Source organism: Lipotes vexillifer, unplaced genomic scaffold, assembly GCF_000442215.2.
Source record: "Lipotes vexillifer unplaced genomic scaffold, Lipotes_vexillifer_v1.1 scaffold419, whole genome shotgun sequence".
Classification (NCBI taxonomy): Eukaryota; Metazoa; Chordata; class Mammalia; order Artiodactyla; family Lipotidae; genus Lipotes; species Lipotes vexillifer.
Window position 1 is genome coordinate 1,070,410 of NW_006786333.1, and position 7,881 is coordinate 1,078,290.

The 7,881-nt window shown below is 42.3% G+C and overlaps 1 protein-coding gene across 1 annotated transcript in view; it reads left to right on the forward strand.

Annotated features, from left to right (window-relative positions):
- Positions 1–4,843: 4,843 nt before the first annotated feature.
- USP33 (ubiquitin specific peptidase 33) overlaps positions 4,844–7,881 on the forward strand; it is a 51,826-nt gene continuing 48,788 nt past the window's right edge. Inside the window, exon 1 of the mRNA XM_007458716.1 lies at positions 4,844–5,033. The gene's annotated coding sequence lies outside the window, so the exon portion shown is untranslated. The remainder of the gene's footprint in view (positions 5,034–7,881) is intronic.

A 7,881-nucleotide genomic window follows, 5' to 3' on the forward strand; every position in this document is an offset into this window, starting at 1 on the left:
TAAAGCCTTTGCCTAAGATTTTGTCTGAGGAATAGAGAGGGATCCTCAGAAATATTCAGGGACAGCAATGAGAGAGACTAAAATTGGTTTCTGCTTTTACCCCCTACAAAATTCAGTTTGTTTATCAAATTAGGAACCACAGTTTAATTAGGTTTCTGTCACTTATAACCAAAAACATAAAGCCTCAGTTTAAATCAGGGTTTCTCAACAGTGGCACTAACAACATTTTGGACTCTCCTGTCATGTTAATGCAAAGGAATGTGACTCTTTTTTCCTTCAGTCCTCTTCAAGGATATTGCCAAATATCTACCAGGGGGCTAATATCCACTGTCCCCAGTTGAGAGACAGCAAATATTTGAGTCCTGCAATGCTGATCTCTGAGAATATTGTGAACAAGACAGAAATACAGTTCAGAGAAGATAGGCAAAAAATTAGGTGCACACAAAAATCTTAAAATAATTCAAATTCATAATAAATTCTCTGAAAGAAACAAACAGGATACTGAAATGAGAAATAATGCGGTGAAGAGTGCTACTTTAATTAATTAATTTGTTTGTTTAAGAGTGCTACTTTATTATTTTTTAAATAAATTTATTTATTTTTGGCTGCATTGGGTCTTCGTTGCTGTGCATGGGATTTCTCTAGTTGTGGTGAGCAGGGGCTACTCTTCGTTGCGGTGAGTGGGCTTCTCATTGCGGTGGCTTCTCTTGTTGTGGAGCATGGCTCTAGGCATGTGGGCTTCAGTAGTTGTGGCACGCGGGCTCAGTAGTTGTGGCACATGGGCTTAGTTGCTCTGTGGCATGTGGGGTCTTCCCGGACCAGGGCTCGAACCCGTGTCCCATGCATTGGCAGTCAGATTCTTAACCACTGCACCGCCAGGGAAGTCCAAGAGTGCTACTTTAAGCAGGGAATATCTAGGTAGGAATTAGGTAAATGAGGGATAGGAGTTTGGTATCAGGTCAAAGTATATCTGACAAAAGTGTGTCTGAGGGAACAGCATTTGCGAAGGCTTATTCAGTCTCAATTACATGAGCATTGAAATGTATGTTTTGTGCTTTGCTATTTTACTTGCCCTTAGTTACAAAAAAGGAGAAAGTATTTGCTTTGATATTCATTTCCTGCCCTGCCCCATCCTGGTCATCAGCCCCATTTGGAGAGCCTTCACTACCTGGCCTGATGCACAGCTCCAGGGCATACAGTTCACATCATATTGGACACGAATGGCACCTCCAGAGTTCTATACCAGAATTAGTGTGATTCAGCTGGGTGTTCACACTATGGAATCTATAATCTCTCCTCTCTGAGAGGGGAGTTGATAGATTTCCCAATGATAGCATCCTTCCTTACAGCCTACTGTTGAGGTATTATTTGAAGAAAAGTAAGGGATTAAGGATTCTAGATAAAGGGATAAAAGGATAAATGTAAACCATGAGTTTGCAGGGAGGGTGGGAATCCATGAACGCTAAAAGTGGGAGAGAGATTGCATTGTCAGAGTGCATTTGCTTCGTTTATAAGGACAGATCCACAGCAAGGATTTGACCTGGTGTCCACATGAGAGGCACTTGCCTGCTGTCATCTAGGCAATGAGCCACACCTGCCTTGAACAGTCACATCATTTGTCTTCCCTTTGCCTTAGGACCCCTGAAGGACAGGTAAGCCAAAGAGGCAGGTTGGTGGGGAGACTTTGGGGTTGAGCTAAATTTGCTCACACTCTGTGGTAACATAACATGCCTGATACATTTTCCATGCAGGAATTTCTGGAGCAATGACTTTTGCCTTTTGTCTATTTAGTTGTCTTATTGATTCATGGAAAAACACACACACACATACACACACACACATACACACGCACACATATATGCACATGTATATACACACATTTATATATGAGCTCTTTATTAGTTATATTGGGTTGGCCGAAACGTTTGTTTGGTTTTTCTCCGTAAGATGGCTCTAGTAGTGCTTAGGTGTCTTTAACTTCATTCGAAGCAATTTTGTTAGATTGTATTGTGACAGCTGCCATATCAGCATGCATTAAAATAAACAAAAAATTGGGCTTCCCTGGGCACAGTGGTTGAGAGTCCGCCTGCCGATGCGGGGGACACGGGTTCGTGCCCCAGTCCGGGAAGATCCCACATGCCGCGGAGCGGCTGGGCCTGTGAGCCATGGCCGCTGAGCCTGCGCGTCCGGAGCCTGTGCTCCGCAACGGGAAAGGCCACAACAGTGAGAGGCCCGCGTACCGCCAAAAAAAAAAAAAACCCATCAAAACTGGTGAATTTTTGTGTAGCCATTTTAATATTGAAGATGGAAGAAAAAAGCAACATTTTTGGCATATTATGCTTTATTATTTCAAGAAAGGTAAAAGTGCAACTGAAACGCAAAAAAAGATTTGTGCAGTGTATGGAGAAGGTGCTGTGACTGATCGAACATGTCAGAAGTGGTTTGCAAAGTTTTGTGATGGAGATTTCTCACTGGATGATGCTCCACTGTCGGGTACACAAGTTGAAGTTGATAGCGATCACATTGAGATATTAATTGAGAACAATCAATGTTATGCCACACAGGAGAGAGCCGACATACTCAAAATATCCAAATCAAGCATTGAAAATCATTTGCACCAGCTTGGTTATGTGAATTGCTTTGATGTTTGGGTTTCACATAAGTTAAGCAAAAAAACCCTTCTTGACCATATTTCCGCATGAGATTCTCTACTTAAACGTAATGAAAACGTTCCCTTTTTGAAACAAATTGTGACGGGCAATGAAAAGTGGACACTGTACAGTAACGTGGAATGGAAGAAATCGTGGGGCAAGAGAAGTAAAACACCACCAACCTCACCAAAGGCCGGTCTTCATCCAAAGAAGGTGATGCTGTGTATACGGTGGGATTGGAAGGGAGTTTATCTGAAAAACAGACGATTAATTCCAACAAGTACTGCTCCCAATTAGACCAACTGAAAGCAGCACTCAACGAAAAGCATCCGGAATTAGTCAACAGAAAACGCATAATCTTCCATCAGGATAACGCAAGACTGCATGTTTCTTTGATGACCAGGCAAAAGCTGTTACAGCTTGGCTGGGAAGTTCTGATTCATCCACCGTATTCACCAGACATTGCACCTTCGGATTTCCATTTATTTTGGTCTTTACAAAATTCTCTTAATGGAAAAAATTTCAGTTTCCTGGAAGACTGTAAAAGACACCTGGAACAGTTCTTTGCTCAAAGAAATAAAAAGTTTTGGGAAGTTGGAATCATGAAGTTGCCTGAAAAATGGCAGAAGGTAGTGGAATAAAACGGTGAATATGTTGTTCAATAAAGTTCATGGTGAAAATGAAAAATGTGTTTTTTATTTTTACTTAAAAACTGAAGGAACTTTTTGGACAACCTAATACATATTTAAAATATCTTCTATTTGCTGGCTTGATTTTCCATCTCTTAATGGTGTCTTTTGATGCAGAGATGAGTTTTTTATAGGTGACACAATTTTTGGCAGCAATATTACTAAATAAGGGGAACAGTTTCAAACCCCCTTTTTCAAAATGCTCTCTTCATTGTACAAGTTTCTTTCCAAAAGCAGTTCTCACCCATTTTTGAAACACAACTTTTACTTTGGGGCCATAGGATAAATGTATATATTAAAAATTTTTTTGTTATTAGCATATCATTGACAGCTACTTGTCATCACAGCAAAGGTCAGAAAATTTAAAACACTTGTCTTTTTTCAAATAAACCTTTAAAACTCTCCTTTAAGTCAGATAGTACTTCGCTACAAGACATCAGGGAACAAATGATTTTCATGATCGTTCTCTTATGTCTTTACAGAGGAGTATAAACATTTAAAAACATTTAGATATTTTATTTTTTAAAAATAAAAATTAACCACATTGCTGACATACTGAAGCATGTAAACTGCAATATTTTGAAATATGCTGACCATCAGTGAACCCAGGATAGGTTGTGGTGCAAACTGAGGCCTTGGTGTCAATCCCTATATAGGATGCTGGCAAAACTTCATTTCTTCTATTTTTACCATACGAATAGAATTGAAAGCTCTCATATTCTCTGTTTGTTTCTGATGGAGATTGAGCATCTTACATAATGCTTGAGTACAAGCTCCCATTTGGGAGACCAGAAAGATAGAGGTAAACAGACATGTTGAAACTGGCAATTTGAACAATTAATTAATATTAATTTAACTGTTTTTATTATTTGCATATCAATCAATTGAACGGATTTTAACAGATCCATAAATTACAAGGCAGATCTCTTCAAATGCTCTAGTCACTAAGCAGATACTAAAGTTTCAATAAATATTTGATATGATCTTGATTTTGGCTTAAGGGAAAATGGGAGAGATGAATTTCTACTTTGTAGATGTGGAAAAAGAAACGCAATGACTTTCAGAGAGTCTATGTCCTAAGACGTTGGGAGAAGAAAGAGGAGAGGAAGGAAAAAGGGTTGAATTGAATTAAGTAGTCTAATTTTTCTTTGCACAAGGTCAGAAACCTGAGGCCCTTCAGTGGACAGCCTTAACACAAATTTTGTAATGCATAGAGACAGACCTGCTAATGGTCGTAGTGTGACTGCAGAAGAGGGGGAGCACACGTGTAGAAACGAAAAGTGCCCCAGATCTAAAACTGCACTGCAGGTACGGTCCCTGTGCCGCTAGCTACTTTGGAAGTCCCAGCGGAGAGAGCAGCTTGGGTCTCCACACCTGGAGCCGGCCTCCGCGGCCACGCCCCAGAGGCGGGACGAGCTTTCCTCGCAGCCCCGCCCCTGCCCGCCCTCCTGGCCCTCCTGCGACGCCCTAGAAGCCGGTGGCGGTCGCGAAAACACCGGAAGGAGCTGGAGCCGTTGCGGGAAGTGGCCGGGAGGCTGGTATCCCGCAGGCTGAGCTGCGAGTCCGTTTTCCGGCCATCCAGAAGCGACGCCGACCCCTCCTAGGCCAGGGGAAGAAAAGAGGAGCTGGTGGGAGGTGCGGCCGCAGGCCACCGTCGGCCGCGCTGGCGGGGCCCGTGGGGAAGGCCGTGGAGGTGAGCGCGTAGCTGTTGGGAGGGGCGCGGGGTCGAAGTGCGCCTCGCCTGCAGCTAGGGATCGGTCTGTGTTTTCGCTCCCGCGCGCTGGGGCTGTGGCTGCTGCAGCGGCCTCTTTTTCTTGGGTCGGGGTGGTGGTGGGTGCGCGGGTGGGTAGAAGGCCTAGGCCCCTCTGGTGCTCTGCGCTGCAGGGATGATTGGTGGCCTCCCCAGTAGGGGCGGCGGAGGATGCGAGTCAGTCGTAGATTTGAGGAAGGGTCCCCAGGGGGCGCTCCCCTGGGAAGCGGGAGGAAGGAGGCGTGAGACGAGTCCCGAAGCGGGCCTCCTCTCTTTTCCTCGGTCTCCGCATGCCGGCTTATCAGCCCAGCACGGTGGGCGCAGGCGACTTAAGCCTCGCAGTGCGCTGGCTCCTGGGTTCTGGTTTCGCTTTGCGGCGTAGTTGGGGTGATCGGACCCATTCGTGCAGCCCCAGGGGTCCCGTTATTCATTGTTGTCAGCAAGGAAACCTAGGCGTCATCGTCACCGAAATTTTTCTTAGACGAATATTTAATCCTTACTGTTTCACCGGTTACTCCTTGCGGTCTGTCCATCCGCAGCTTTTGTTTGAGTCAGTTTCCATGGTGTGTGGTTTCCCAGACCGTTACTCTTACATATTTTACCTACTACAAAATGCTCTTCATTTGAATATTTACAGGGTGCAAATTGAGCTGTTGGATGACTATGGGTGTTTTGCACTCAAGTATTTTTAGGGTTTACGTTCTCATATAATCGGTATAAGGCCGGGAAAATTGGGCCAGAGGGGAAAACGCTGGCAGGAGCATAGGCTCTAAACTTACGATAAGGATCTCTAGACTTCTTGCTTAATAGATGTATAGAATAGTAGAATTTTTTAGTTTAATCAGATTATTTTTCTTTTAAGGATAACTTGTTTCAAAAAATAATGAGGCTGTTCTAGTTCCACTTCTGGTTGAGACAATTGTATCATTTGGAAAGGTCTGACCAAAGCAGATAATAAACTATTTGATTTGAACCTAATACGAATATTGTTAGTGAATTCATGCTATTAATATAAACATGGGGAAAAGTAGGAATCTTATTGAAAGACAGTGCTAATTTTAAGGAAAAGTAATAGTAATAAGTTATACTACACCGGGGGCTTTATGTTATTTAATTTACTTTGGCAGGATTAAAAAAAAAGGACAGTACAAAAGTATTGCAGGAATAAAATATTTGACCTCTTGCCATATGCAAGAGGGATAGTCTACTTAAGATTGCTTCTTATTTTTGATCTGGTTTATAGCCAGCTTTCACTTTTTTGTCTTGAGCTCTTTATAAATTACACCTTTATAACCTATTTGTAAAAAATAACAGTGCATTTTATGACGTTAGATTGTAGTAAATAGATTATTTTAATCGTTTGAAATTCAGAGTTAAGGAGATAATTTTTACACTTATTTATTGTTAGAATTTTCAATGACCTTTCACATATACAATCTTATTTGATCCTCATGCCAGTCCTCTGAGTTAGAAATGCCAAGAAGTAAAGTCTTTTCCCATGACAGAAGCATTTCGAGATTGTGTAAGGATCAGAATTTCCCTAAAGCCTGAAATAATCTTGAAGTAACCTTTGATATAAGTTGGAATTCAGCTAAGTATTGGAACACTGTGAAGTATAACATGGGACAGACTCTGGACTCTTTGCAAGGAAATGAAGTACATAAATGGTGAAAGATTTTTGGTGAGAAACATGAAATGTAGTCATTTCCCCAAAATAAAGGAATAAGTAACAGCTTTCTTTAGTGTTGTTTTTAAACTTTTTTTTAAGTCTGCATGCGATTTCAGGAGCATTTTGATAAGTAGGTTAGTCCCGAAGAGTCTGAGATAAGCTCAGTTTGTTTGTCTATAAAAAGGAGCATGAATTTTGTACTAATACTTAAGAATGCATATATAAAAATAAATGTTCTTTTCGAAAGTTACTTTAGAAGGCTATGTAGGTCAATGTCTATGGGTCTATCAGGGAAAGAAAGCCCTTTGGAAAATAAAAAGAATGGAACATGGTTTCTACCCTTAAAGAATTTAGAGTCAGGCTTGTAGTCAAGTAGGGTAGTTTTTTACAGAACTGTGGTAAAATGTCTTATGACTATTACAATCAGGAATTTAGGTGAGGGAGACATTACTTATGATTGAATCTTGATAGAGATGATTTTTTTTTTTTTTTTTTTTTGCGGTCCGCGGGCCTCTCACTGTTGTGGCCTCTCCCGTTGCGGAGCACAGGCTCCGGACGCGCAGGCTCAGCGGCCATGGCTCACGGGCCCAGCCGCTCCGCGGCATGTGGGATCTTCCCGGACCGGGGCACAAACCCGTGTACCCTGCATTGGCAGGCGGACCCCCAACCACTGCGCCACCGGGGAAGCCCGATAGAGATGATATTTGAGATGAGTGAGCTTTGCAAGGTTTTCAACAGGTGAATATTGGAGGACATTTCTAAAAACAATAGGTTATTGCGTTCCTGGAAAGGTACAACTTAGAAAGGATCAGTACAACAATTTGGCTGATAATAAGTTATGATGTATCTAAGTTAGAAATAGGAGATGAAAAAGACAAATTACGAAGGGCTTCATTGAAGGTGTTTGGTTAGAAGAGGTATGTGATCCATATGAATGCAGAATGAGCTGTAATTGGGAGATGATTGAGACCAAGAGAACACTTGGGCAGCTTTAGGTTAAGCAAGATCTTGATAGTGTCACTTTTTTTTTTTTGCAGTACGCTGGCCTCTCACTGTTGTGGCCTCTCCCGTTGCGGAGCACAGGCTCCGGACGTGCAGGCTCAGCGGCCATGGCTCATGGGC